The sequence below is a fragment of the Chrysochloris asiatica genome, unplaced genomic scaffold (genome assembly GCF_000296735.1).
Source record: "Chrysochloris asiatica unplaced genomic scaffold, ChrAsi1.0 scaffold00227, whole genome shotgun sequence".
Classification (NCBI taxonomy): Eukaryota; Metazoa; Chordata; class Mammalia; order Afrosoricida; family Chrysochloridae; genus Chrysochloris; species Chrysochloris asiatica.
This window is the reverse complement of record NW_006408745.1, coordinates 1,679,948-1,694,814: the sequence shown is the minus strand read 5'-3', so window position 1 is coordinate 1,694,814 and position 14,867 is coordinate 1,679,948.

The window sequence follows — 14,867 nt, the reverse complement described above, 5'->3', positions numbered from 1 at the left end:
TACAAAAGAATTAGATTACACTGGGCACACAAGCAAGCACCCATCAACCAAACCCTGAGGTGCCTCTGGGTATGGATAGCACCCTGAAATATGTAGAGGTGAAAATTTGTCTTTGGTAGGAAGCACTGGGTCTCTAATATGGATTCTCATTGTTGTTTAATATTCTTGTATTTTACTGACTCTAAGAATTGTTGGTTTGGTATTTGGCATTAAGAAGACAGCGAAACAGAGTGTCAAAACTAGTGGAATTTCTCTGCATACCTAATCAACTCCCAACATTAGCATACTAAACCCTAATTAATATAATAGGCCAATGAAATTGATTTTTCATTTCATAAGTAGTATGAGTCTATATATATTTCTCCATTGTTTTAATAGTGGTATGCATGTAAAATAATGTCACAGCTTTTCATTCTGTTTAGATTTCCCTCAAAATATTTATTTTAATTCTTATTTAGCAAAAAATTAAAAGAATGAATACAGGCTAAACTATCATTAGGTGTTGTCTGTATTCCTTTGTCACACCTGCCCTCCCTTTGAGCTCTCTTGTGAGCATGTGTATATCTTCCTCTCCTGCTTGTTGAGGAGCATTAGGTAAAGAAGGGATGCATCAATGGGATTATTAATCAGAAAGGCATATCTTTGGTTGTGGAAATGAAATTGATACCCCTGAAACCCACTAACCCTTAGCTAGGTAGTTTTCTGGGAAGGGGAGAAACCCACAGGCTAATTGCATAAAGCACTTGGAGAGAGGGTAGAGGCTCCCCACTTCTGGGTGCCCTCCCTTTTAACTTCGGAGAAATCTGTGGGGACCCCAGAGACGTTTGGCTTTAGGGAGTAAAGCACCCAGGACACCTGTGTGCATCTAGTTGCAGATAGGTGTGTGTGTGTGACAAAACACTAGTGCTAAAATTTTGCCTTGTAGTAAATTGGGACCAGGCACCTAACCAGTTCCAGGTTCACTCCTGGATGGTGGCAACATTATTGCGTTTGATGGTTGGAATATGGCTTCTTTCTTGTCTTTGGTTCTTTATGGTTGTTCCTTGGAGAAGGGCGAGGCTCTAATCCCCCCCACACACACACACACAAACACACTTGATCCCCCACAAACAAAACCGTTCTACCACTTGAACCATCTGCCGCAGGTGTGATGGATGGCAGGGGGCCGACCTAACCGCTCTTCAGCCTCTTCTAGGTCGTCACCGCTCTGCACCAAACAAATGAGTCCTGTTTCACCACTAGGGTGCCGAGGTGGATGGTAAATGCCGGGCCCCCGCCCTTGGCAGCGCTCGGTGCTTAGAAACCAGAGCCAGCTGACAACACACAGGCACAGAGAAAACGCCTAGCCAACGCACGGTCTCCCTGCCCCCTCCCTTGGCTCTGGAGGACACATACACAGCCTTTACACGTTTGAAACACTCGCGACTCCCTCTGAATTTTAGGTTATATTTGATGGTCACGGCACATAGACTACAGTGTGTTTGTGTGTATATATGTATGTGTATGCGTGAGCGCGTGCGAATGTGCTTGTGTGGTTATTGGTGCGCTTATTGGTAGGTCATCAGCAGCTGATCAGACATGGTAATCCAATAATCATTTTTTAATACGTACAAATTTTCGTTAAAGGTATTTGTTTTTTTTAGGAATAAGAGGAAGCTGCTGATTTCCTGCGCAAATCTCGGGTTCCTGGTTTAGGTTCCAGGGAGCGACAGAGCTGCGAAGCTTCTGCCTTGCCAAACTTTGTTTTTCCGCGGTTTGAGCGAGACGCACATTCTCACTTCAAGATAGAGCAAGGGTTCATTTGCACGCTGATAGGTAAAAGATGGGAGCTGTGGGGATGTGCGGTAAAAGGATCTGAGCCTGGTAGTTGAAACCCCCCTCCCCCCCCCCCTCAACCCCCCCCCCGCACCCCCACCCCCCCCAGCCCTCAGTTGCTTGAAACCCGGGCAGAATGAAAAGGGTTCTCAGGGGCAAGAACCTGAGACCCAGCCTCCTAGGCGCTTGGCGTCCTCCAGACCGCCCTCCCAGCCACCGCTCTCATTCTACAGAACCCCTCCGCATCCCATCTCCTCCTTTCATCATTATTTTAATAGTCCCAGATACTGGTGCCCGCTTCAGGCCTGGGCTATGAGTGGGGCGCTGAACTCTGCCAGGTACGGAGCTCCGCGGCCCCAGAGTACTTACCTTGAGCGAGGCCCTGGCAAATGGTGGCGTCAAGTTCCCTTTCCTTGCCAGTGGACCAGATTCCCCTTCCTGCCTGCCGCTCTTCTAGGCAGGCTCGCCTCATCTTTCTTTCTCAATCTCTCTCTCCCTCTCTCTCGCTCTCTCTGTCACACATGAGGATTACTTGTGACTTTTAGAAGCAAAAGCTTGCTTATTCAGAGGAGGAGAGGGAGGGGGAGGGAAGAAGAAGGGAGGAGGGAAGGAGGAGAGAGAGGAGGAAGAGAGAAGTAGAAGGGTTTGGAAGAAGAAGAGGAGGTGGGGAATCAAAATGTATTGAAGGCGGTGGAAGAGAAAGATGATGAGGAGGGGTGGCAAGGGTAGGGTGGAGTAACCGAGGATGGGCTGGGATGCGACGGCGAGGAATAAATTGCTCCCCACCCAGCTGCAGTGCGACGCCCCCAGCGTCCCGGGGGAACCGGTGCGTCAGCTCGCGGCTGGCCTAGGCGGGGCCGTACAAAAGCTCATGCTGCGGGACCCCATTCTCAAGCTTCCACCCAGGCAGACCAAGCGTGAGCTTAGACCACAGAAGTCTCTCAGCCTGGACAGAGGAGGCTGTCTAGGGGCTCTGAGCTTTATGGAACTTTGCTTTTATTCCCGGGTGCCTGTCCATGCTCCTCTGCCTCTCACTCAAAAGCGGGAGGCCCACGCAGCCCCCTTCGTGTCCTCACCCAGGCCTCCGGTGCCCACCTTTTCATAGCCCCCTGGTGTCGACGCTGCTCTTCCAGGCTGGTCCCCCACCGCTTGGGTTTAACCTGAGTCCCTCTCCTCTGTTCATACTGGGACAGACCCGCAGCTTGATTTTACAGAACAGTGTGTTTGTGCGCGCGCGCGCCGCGCGCCCGCTCCGGGCTATAAAGAAGGTAAAATCCCGGCACGGAAAAAGTATCTTCCTTCTCTTGCCAGCTCAGAGCTTAGGGCCAAGTCGGATCATATCCAATATATCAATGAGTTCGCACCAGAATCAAGGCAGAAACTCACCAGATCATGTCAACCAAATTTCAATATAACAAGGATTGTTTATGATTCTTACTGTTTTTATTAGGATGTTTAAGTAGGATGAAAATGGGCTTAAAAAAATAAAGAATAGTTGCAGACAAAAAGGTGGAGTGAGCACTTTAGGAAATGTTCAGGAACCAAAAATGGTTGAAATGGTTTTCTGGAAAAAGCACCCAGGATGGATAAAGGTGGAAGCCTCAGACGCGCACAAAACTGCTTCATTACGTGACAGGATTCAAAAATAGGAACATGATTTTCGACATAGAGGACCTATTAGTTCTTCATTAAATGCATTAAACCAGCCTCGTGGAATGATTACCTGGCAGCTTTTAATGTACAAATATGGAGATACTACAGAGGATGTGCACAATCAACTTACAGAATTCTCTGTACACATCTGTCAATGCACACACTTTCATAAAGAGAAAAAGCTTGAAAACCAAACTCTAAACACATCACGATATGCTATGTATTTTTTCAAACAATTAAGGTATCCCTTAAAATGGTGATTCCTGTGTCCTTGCTAACATGTAGATTAAACATTATAGTTATGCAGTGGGCACACTCATTGTGCTTGACACATCTTAAAATGTCAGAAAGAAGGGAAACATTAAGGATAGTGGGGAAGCTTCATTAACAATTACATTCTCCAGTAGTAGTTTAACTTCAATAATAGTAATGACATACTGGTGACCATTTTCCATCTCACTCTGCACTAAAATCACTAAATAGTTTGGCGAACAACATATTTGTACAGTTAGTTAAGGGATTGCTAGTATTATAGAGTTTTACATTTATCCCGTAGCATAAAGAATCTATGAACATTAACTTGTTGAATAGTTGACATGTTTTAGAACTTGTTTACCTGTCAAATCTTATTTCCGAGAAAGGAAATAAAATGCTTGCTTGTGCCCATCATAGTTTTGAAGAAAAATGGAAAAAACAAAGTAATTGAAAATTAGGTTAATTATAAGCAAATAAAATGATTTCCTTTCAGCAGAACGAATGGGTTGTGTAATCTGTTTTATTAAATGAGGGCCATATTTTATCTATCTGAATTTCCAAAAAAATATTCTTTTGCAAAGCAGTGATAGAAATGATAGGAAAGGAAGTAAGAAGCAGGTAGACCCTAGCCCAACCTTTTACACATACCGCGTGTACATTTTCAACACATACACACACCCCTCTACCCCACCTCCGTTCGGGCTCCGTTTCTCAAGTTGAGAGTGCTGTCTTTGGAGATCAGCCACACACTTAGAAATGGATATTTTTTTATAAGGGCAATGTTCAGGTTCAAGTAAGTGACATAGAGGTAATGGAACCCCTATTTGTCATTGTTTAGCAATTGCTTAATAATTAAACTGTCGTGCTTACTGAATGCTATTTTAAAGAACTTGCCTATCTTTCTTTGAAATGATTATCCAGTGTTTGGTTCTAGTGAGGCCTCAGTGTTGATAAATAAAATTAATGTAAAAGTAATAGTTTGATTATCTGATAGACTGAGGGAGCAGAATAAACTCTGTTAATGCTTAAGTAGAGCTCAGCACTTTGCAAAGCTTTAAAATATTTTTAAACAGTCAACTTCATATATTGCATTATCCCTCTCCCTTTCATATCATGTACAACCTGGGATATTTCATCTTTATCACTGACCAAATGCCTGGAAGATTTGAATTAGACACCAAGTAACCACTGATGCCCAGCGACATACACCCTGGCTCTCTCAAAGGTTTGGAATCCTTCATGAGGTGTCAAGAAAAGCCCCTAAATGCAAATAGTTCTATGGTGCTGGCATTGAGGAGTTTGTTTTTAAGGTCATCAGTTTTTTAAGTACCATGTGATTGGAAAGGAAAGGTAACTTGTAAACACAACCTGGTTCTGATCAAAATCATTTTGACTTGTTGGTATGAAAATGTAGTTCTAGCTCCAAGTTCTTCCCCAGAACAGACTGCTACATGTCGAGACTGGTCCCTACCCAGATGACTACAGGACCTTCAGCTAACAAATGAGAGGCAGCAAATAGGATTCAGGAAGAAACTCATGTGGGTTTCAAAAAAGGGCTTGAGAGGGTGGGTGTGCTGCTTCCTGATTATTTTTGCTGAAAGCTCCTATGATATCAGCAAGAGGGCAAAAGCAACAAATAATTCACTGTCAAACACTTTGGGTCACTGACTTATTTAATGTCACCAGTTTAAACTTTGGTTAAATTTTTTCTCTCTCATATGTTAGTTTTCTCCCTGCTCATCCCTTATAAGATTAAAAAAGAATCCATCAATAATTACATATAAAATTGATATGTAATTATTGATGGAGCTGTGATGCAATTAACAGAGACAAGGTAACAGTTGGGGTGGGTGGGGGTGGGGTGGGGAGGGTCTAGGTTTCCTGGCAGTGCCTTTGCCAAAGGAGATTCTGTAGAGAGAGAGAGACATTTTTATTTGTGTAGTTACTACTCCAGTCTTTATAGGTGTGAGTGTTCTTCTGAATTTATCAGCCCAAATTAAGAAATGTGAATACATGATCATATCTATAGTAAGTGACTCCTTAGACACCCGACCTGTGACAGGCCAATGTGGTCACAGTTATTGTCATAAATCTCCCAGTCTTTGCTTTTATCCTTCTAAGCACCTTTAATGGGTGCTTCCCTCAGTACTAAACACGGTAATCCAAAGTCCTGAATTAGCCATTAAAATACTTATTTTATCATTCAAAATTAAACTTACTTCCCAGATTGAGTGTTACTTATTTGTAGGGATATTAAAAACAAAAAAAACAAAAACAAAAACAAAAAAAACCTTCCTTTGACTTCTAAGTGTTCAAACCAGCCCTAGGTGTTGGATTCTAGAACAGCATTTATTTAATGTCCATAAATACACTGAAGGTCTGGAGAGGAGGGACATCATTACTTCGATTTTTTTTTTTTTTTTTTTTCGTTTCTGCAGAATAAAATGGAGGCTGATATTGTATGAAACCCTGTCTGTGGTTTACCAGGATTGGTAATTATGTTTTTAACATTTTGCTTGGGCAAGAATCCGATAGCCCTGCCGTGTTAGAAAGGGTCCTGGATGAGCTGAGTTTTAGAGACCTTCGCTACTGGAGGCTACTTCCAGGTAACGTTCCTGAGATAATGCTGGCTCCCTGCCGCCTACGGAGGGATTTTGCCCAGACTCTCCTAACTTTTTCTCCAAACTTTTATCCAGCCAACGCTTGCGAAGAGTCAGTAGGCTAATAAAAGGCACAAAGTCATCAGGATGAAATCCTAAGGTTTCAAGCAAGACGATTTGGCCAGAAAACGGAGAACAAGAGGGGACAGTCGCCTGTCTCCCCTCGCACCTAGTCTTCGGAGCACCTGCGGCAGCGGTGGGCAGCCTCAGGTGTGTAACTCTAAGAACGGACCTGGAGGCTGGGCGCAGGGCCCCAGGCCTGCTTTGGGCTCCGGGAGTGCTATTCCACTTGATCTTTTCCCACAAATACTACCTGCTGCCGCTGAGTACACCTGACACCAGATGTAGTCAAAGGCAAAAGAAAAGCGAACACCCCATCCTCCTTAATTCCATTTGGTAAGAGCTCCGGCTGCCAAATCCATTACACAATGCCAGCTCAAGCTGACACCTGTGCTCGAGCTGGAGTTGGATTGAGTTCTCGATGGCTCCAGTCTGGAACGCTGGCTCCATAGAGCCCCGCCAAAGGCAAAGGGGGAAACTGGAGAACAAACTTTGACTCAAGTGCCGCGCCTCGTTCCAGGTGGCGCGGTGGGACCTCAAAACCGCAAAAAACAATAAAGTCGCGACTTCCCGGCTCCCCTCACTGCTCCAGGGTCGGGTGGGCTCCGGTGAGACGCCCCCTCGGACCTTTTAAGGGTCAGCCACTCCAGAGGAAGACGAGGAGGGATGTCTCACCTGCTTCTAGTCTTTGAGAGCCCCCACTCTTGGCCCATGCCCGCCCCTTTGGAGATGCCCACGGTGTGGTCTGATACATGGACGTCCCCAGAGACCGGCCTGGGCTGCTCCTTTCCACCTAAGGCAGACAATGGCTTAGTGGATCAGCTAACCAACCCAAGAGAAGTCCAATCCCACAACGAGAGCGCATCAGGCATCTTTTGCCTGTAACTGAGCATTTCGGACAAACCCTCTGAGCCTCGCTACCCAAAAGGTCTGAGTGCCCAGATCTTTGGAATCCTCACTACTTACCCTGTGTAAAGGGGTCAGTCTCAAAGGAAATGACAAGTTCCCTACACACATTCAAACTCCTAGATAACCCACAATTTCCTTGCTCAAACCTTATGCACCCCGGCTAAGGCGAAAGACCTTGGAAGCCAGAAACCTCGTTGTCAAAGAATTATGAGCTCCCGAGATGAGAAGGTCATCCTCTAGAACACCGTGTCAAAGAAACTTGTCGTTGAGGTTCACAATTATCACGAATTTAGCATGCAGTTCTTAGGGGTTTAGTTGAGACCCTAAAGACATGCTTCTGTCTCCCCAGCGCACAGACAGTATTAAAAAAAAAAAAAAAACATTGGGGGGTTTAATTGAAGAATTAAATAAAAACTAGACCTCACGCTCCGTGTGGATCAGACACAAAACACATACATACTCAGCAAAAGGCAAGGAACTTGCCTGGACACAGAGTCATCCTCTAACTCCCCCTTTAAAATCACCTGGATGATTTCTGCCGTCCACTACTATCCCGCCCTTCTCCACCATTCTGCATCAATAGGCATCAGAAACGATTGTTTCTACTTCTTTCTGCTACCAATTTCAGAGACACCAGGGCAATTTGTTGTACTGCACTCCAATAAGTATCTTCATTTTCTATTCGTGGACTTCTAGTACTGTGTGGATATAGCTGTGCCCCTCGCCCCCATTGCGACCAAATCAACAAGGAGGACAAGTGTGCTGAAGAGGCCGGGGCGCGCAGCCCAGCCTCGGAGAGCTGGAGAGCAGGAGCAGACTCCAGTGAACCTGCACTCTCCGAGAATGTTCTCTCCACAGCAACTTAGCAAGCCCCACCGAACAAAAGTTAAAGCGTCAAGGCACTATACCTTTCCCTGGGTAACACAGGCGCCTGTCTCCCATTTTTGACATGCTTGAAGTGTTGGGTTTGGGAAGATTTGCTTGGACTGGGTTTGGGTTCCCTATATAAGCCCTGCTGGGGTACTGTACTGAGAAGCGCGCTTTGATGGACTCGGGTGTTAATTAACGCGCGGCTAATTTGAGCTAGAGGAGCTGGAGGCTGCCGGCCGAGTAGCGAGCTGCGAGGGGCCAGTGACCTCTAGTGGACACGAGGGGATATGCAGCTTGAGTAAGACTGCACTACGGTCTCAGTAACTCGCCCAGCGATCTCCACGGAATACAGAGAAAAGGAGGGAGGTAAATGACCAATTTAAGAGGGAAAGAGACCTCAGTAAAGGAAGTCGACTAAGGGACTTAGTTTTTCGGATGTACTTGATATTTATATGCAACAATTTTTTTTAAAAAAACGCAAATCGTTATTTACCTTTCTTTTGGGCAAGACAGGGGGAATCTATGGAAAAGGTTTGAGAAGTGAGCGTGAAAAACTTTGATTTCAGAACCTGGCGTTCAAAACTCTGGAGGGCTCCAGCCAGTCAGGGAAAGAAGTTTAATGTGATTCAGTAAATAATGTTCATCAGTCGCCCTAAGATCTATTTTTACTTAAATAAGAGGGCCAGGGAGAAAATGCTTAGTTGGATCTACAAGTAGAAAGCAAGAGAACAAATGATGTGTTAAATAGTCCAGATGCCTCGGAGTTCACACCCCTCAGGCAAAGAAGACAACACCGCAAAAATGCGAATAACAATAACACCAAAGAAATCCTCCACTTTGTAAAAAAATAAAGTAAGAAGTCCGGGAGGATAAAACGACAGTATTTCCCACCCTTCGCTTATCTCATTAGTAAGCTAAAATAATGCAGAGTTATTTTAGAAAAGATGATCCTGGACCTGCGCTCTCCAAAAGGGAAATGTGGACCATTCGGACTGGATGCTTCTTTTTTTGATTAAACATAATTTAGCATGTATCCTCCTCTAATTCAGCAGGCCACAACTGAACCCGGAAGCTGGAGACTTCCTAATAAAATTCCAAAAGCACTGTCCTCAGAGCTAAGAGTCCCGCCGTCTGACTGGAGCTGAGCTAACATGCTAGCGCTGCTTGCTCCTGACATCCTCCTCCTGGGCCCTGCCCTCGGGGCGTTTGAGGATTTCTTGGTCTCTTTTCCTCTAAAGCACCCTTCCCCGAGGGCAAATAGCTTGACCCTCAGAGTGAGAATGTGGAGCAGATTGGTTCCCGGCCTTACTCCTTCTGTGCCAGGCTGTTTACCGGGTACCTGAATCTGTCTTCAAGGACATTTACCAAACCCTAAGCACATCTGCCTGGGGGTGGTTTCACACAGCCCAGCACTGGGAATCCGAACCTGGAGCGCAGTTGTAGGGTTGCGCTGCGCCCGCATGCACTGAAGAAAGCGAATCTAGGGCATTGAGTCAAGGGACAGCGGCGTTAGGGAGAAAAAGCGTAGTCTGGGGACAGTCGTTTCTAGTGGATGGAATAATGTTTAGACTGCGTGATGGAAGAGCTGAACTGGCCTGTGAGAGGGAGAGAGGGACAGTTTTCTCCCTCCAAACTTTTGTCTCTCGCCTTTGCGCCTTCAGAAGAAGTTTCTGAGGACCGGAGGCTGTAGACAGAGCGAACAATCGCCCCGCAGAGCGGTGGCTGGCTTAGGGTTGGCACCGGGTGCTCAGTTTCGCGGAGAGAGGGAGTGCCCATTTCTCTCTTCCAAAGACGTTGCGGCTCCATTGTGAATAGGACCGTCCAGGGTCAGTGGAAAGTAAGTGACTACACTTGGCTCAAGGCTGTCTGATCGCCATGTGGATAAACTGCAAGGCGAGAAACGAACAATGAAAATGAACCTAACCAGACCGAATACTTCAAAGAGCTGTTATTTCATTGTATTCCATTCAAAACTAAGAGGAAAGACTGAGGGTTGCTTAAATGCCATTTATAATCTCCAAACATAAAATCTGTATCTCTACAAAAATAGAATTTTCTGGGATAAAACCAGACGTAAGGGTTTACGATATTATCTCCTCAGCAAACTAAACAATTTTGAACTTTAAAATGACCAAAGATGATCCGCACAGCAACAGTGCGTCTTCCCTGACCTTGCTTCTACTGAACCTCAGAAGATGGGCAGAAAACCCCATCAATTTCGGAATCATCAAAAAATTTCACCACAACCTAAGCAAAGATCGTCTAGCCTTGCTGCCCTCCTCGCTAAACAAACGTGGCCCCTGGAAGTGGCGCGAGTCACCCTTGGCACCACTTGGGGCGCACAGAGCAGAATCACCGCCTTTTGGTGAGGCTGGGGCCAGGGAATGTTAGCCGTGCCCAGGGACCACTCGCTTGGGTTTTTTGTAAACTTGAATATTCACTTTCACCTTCTCTCCTTGCCACCAGAGGCAAAGTGAGTGTTCTTCTAGTCCATACCTTGCTCCTGTAAACTGAGACTTACCAAGGCAGACCTGAGATCATCTAGTCCCTGGGTTCCCACCGCAGGCCGTATCACGCTTATTTCATCCTTGCCGGTGCAGCTCACAGCATCCTTGGTTAGCCAAATTCTCGGTGGGCGCCAACAAGGAACAACTCTGTCTGGAAAGCGTGAAAGTAGTAGTCGAGGGGCTCTCACTGTGGCCCTAGTATTCTGAGCCTGGCACTTCTTCACCAGGGTAGAGGTGACAAGTTTTATTTCCCCGTTGAGAATATACAGCAATCATGCACTACTGTTATAAGGGGTTGCATTCTTCTCAAATGTTTCAGGCTCAAAGTCTTTTCCCCAGTAAGATTTAGAAAAGTCTGAACTTGAATCAGGTACTCCAAAGTAACTAACAATCTGGTCTTCAAGCGCATCCCCCCACCCTGGCCGTTGGTGGGGATGAAAAGGGTGAAAATCCCGTACCACCCCAACTCTCCAGGCATCCCCACACTGGGTATAGGAATGGCGGTCTGGTCTCTTCAAGCAGTCTTTGGGAAATTTGCAAAATGAATTGAAGTCCAGGACAATTGGTGACGAGCGTGGTCCTGAGAAGGGTGCCACAGGTTCAGAGGGTTCAAGGCCTGGTAACCCCAGGGTCTGAGGTGCAGTAGGGCATCTGAGGTCCCCCTCGCTTACAGCAACGCAGGGATTCTGCGCAGGGATCGACTGGCTATTTTCTTCCTTCTCATTGGTTTACTTTATAGATTTTATCTGTAAAGCGTTAAAATATTTTTTGACCATTTAAAATATTTTAGATTAAAAAAAAAAATTCGAAAAGTCTTGCCCTCTTTTTGCTCGCCTTACTCCCACTTCAGTCTTTTTAAATTGGACATTTTAAGCGCCTGGACACAGGGCAGATGCAAACAGGAGACTTAGGCACCGGACTGAAGTCTGGAAGTGAATTTTCACTATTTCACCCTCAATGTCTCATCCCCTCTTAAATGACGATGACGATGACAAAAATAATAATTATCCGAGTAATAATTAAAATATATATATATATATTGCTAATCCTTGCTGTGATTTGGAGAAATCCAACAACGGAAAATTCAGACTTCTGAAATTTTTGAGTGGGGGAAACGTATATTCAGCGCATCCTTAAGATTAAGTTATTGGGACCATCGGGTTCTGTCCCACATTCCCCAGTCTGAAACTTCTGGGAGCATTTCATTTCTATCCTGGCGCTAACCTTGGTATGAAGTTTTCACCTACGTTCTGTTCTATTTCATTTCCTCTATCTTTTTTTTTTTTAATTCCATTCTGCAGGAGAACTTGCAGAGTCCAATTCCATAGTTTGGTTCAAAGATACATTTAGGATTCTCACGGAGGGCCTAGGACTGAGCTTTGGGCTGGGACATCTTCAGCAGATTTGAGCTTCCTACCTTGGATTAGAGCGCAATGCAGTTAAGGCTCAATACTCTTCCAGAGGAGAGTGTCCTGGTAAAGGGGAGGGTGGGACCGGTCTCCAGCAAAGGTGAGGCCCTGAATTTATGTTGCAATCAATTAGAATGAATGTAAAAGTGCGTCAAACCTGGCTTCAGACCCCCTTAGAACTCTTCCTGGGAAGGTTACCCTCCAAACAAACAAACAAAAACAAGTAAGCATGGAAAAGTGATCAACTCCTCTTAGCCTCAGTTTCACTAAATGCTTTAGAGCAACTTTGAGTTGACTTATTATTTTAAAGATGGTTTTCTAACATATAGTTCATGTCCCTGCACCTCTCCTAAAATATTGTAATAATTGCTTTCAGGGTTCATTTAAAAGAATCACAAACTATGTGTAAGAGAATCTATTTCCTCATATATTTCTGTTCATTTTTTAAGAGTGTGGGTTTTTAAAATTTCTTTTGATAGGTTAAAAAACCAGAAACCAAACATATCTAAGAAGTGTTTGACTCTTGTTTTTGAGCCATGCAATGCTGTTACCATTTATTTTCAACCTTGTGCAATAGTTTTCTTCTTCTCTCTCTTCCTTACTCTTTCCCTTTCTTCTTTCCTTCCAATTTGAAAACAGATGCTGAAGGATTAAATGGTTTTCACAAATGTACCGTATTAGTAAGTGGCAGGGGCAGAATTTGAACACATCTCTCTGTAAGTGGAAGTGCTTAGCTGAGGTTAAACGGGTTTTCAACTTAGGCCCTGGTCCTTTAATAACCCTCCAAACTTTAATTTTTGGTTGCCTTTTAGAAAGGGGAAGCAATGGCTAAGAAGCAGGAGTAGAGGTTGTAGGTAAGTAAAATGAAGTTGACTGCTGTATAGAAAGCTGGAAACAAGTTAGCCCATTCAATGCCCATCAGGAGGATAAAAATATAAATGATTTTAATTCTGTCCATCTCTGGCTCAGCTTTTGTTGGTCATCCCGTCAAAGTTTTGCAAGAAATGAAAATATCTTGTTGCTCTGATTTGGTGAGTTACTTTTTAAAATCCAAGTTCAGAATGTGGGAGACATAAAAAAGATATAAAAGGAAAAATCAAACAGTAGGAATAAGGGCCATAAAGGCATTAAATCCTTAAAAGTTATTGGTTTTAGCTGTAATGCTAACACACAGAGAAAATGAAATAAGAGTTTAATATGATTATATGTTTAAAATTTTTATTTTAATTTTATTAGTTCTGCCATGAAGAATTTTATATTAAGGACAAATTAGATAAAATTGTAGATAAAAGATTTATCTTCTAATTATATATTTTGACATGATAATAAAGTAAATAAAGTTTTTTTCCTAAAAGTATGTAAGATATGAGTGTATGTATGAAGTATTTATCTGGGAGATTATGCAAGAGTACTTACTTGAATAAAGTTTATTCCTTATAATTTACTTAGATTCTTTTTCTCCACCTCCTGTCCTTTCTTCTTCTTTTCCCATCCTTTTCCTCCTTTTTCTCTTTCCCCACCTATTCCTCCCATCTTTATTTCTGAGACATACTTGAAAACAAACCTTAGTTAGATTATCTTGCCTTTAATTTGTATTTTTGAAAGCAAGAGAGATCATCTTGAAGAAGACATACCAGTTGTTTTTATTGTGGTAAGTGCATATCTGTATATATCAAAGCATATGCCATTCAAGATTTTTTTACATGATGATATGCTAATTTGAAGGCCATTTCCCAAGACTGCTACTTATAATAATATGTGACATTATCTTCCAAGAGTGTTTTAAGTAAATTCCAATGGAAGGTAGTTGGTTTTTAGGTGACTGCTTTATGCACATATTATGTTTACTATTAGATTGGTATTGAATTAGAATAGATTTTGTTTAATATTAGAAATTAATATTGTATTGATAAAATTAATAAAACTACAATTATGATATGCTTAAAACAACTTCTAAAATTATGCAAAGCACAATGTCTAGTAGGATACAATCATAGCACACATGTATAAGAAAAAGGCAATTTATGATAGTCCTAGAAAAGAATGTTCATTTCACATATTCTGTTGCAGTTAGAAAACATTTATACTTTTCTGTCAAAGTACTCTGGAACCACTATTTAGGATGGTCAAAACTTTCATCATAAATTAACTTTCCTCCACTCTCCATCACTTTTCTTGTATTTTCTACTTCTCTCTTTCATCAACAAATTTGCACTCCATTCTTCAGGTCTTTGAGTCCTGCTATTTGCCTTGAAACGTGATTGATTGGCTCATTTGATAAAAATAAATTCAGGCTAATGTATTGACTTATATACTAATTCAACAACTGGAACAATAAACAGCAACATAATAAATGGGGAAAAGTCTGACGTTGTCAAGGATTTCATTTTAGTTGGATCCACGATCAATGTCCATGGATGCAGTTGTCAAGAAATCAAATGGTGTATTGCATTGGGCAAATTTACTGCACAAGACCTCTTTGGGGGTGTTAAAAACCAAAGATGTCACCTTGAGGACTTAGATGCAATTGATCTAAGCCATGGTATTTTCATTGACCTCATATATGTGCAAAAACTGCACAATGAATATACTGAATACTGAAGAAGGTTTGATTCATTTGATTTATAGTGTTGGATAAGGATATAGAATAAATTGTGGACTGGTAGCGTAGTGGTTACGAATCCGGCTATGAACCTTAAGGTCAGCAGTTCGAAACTACCAGCTGCTCC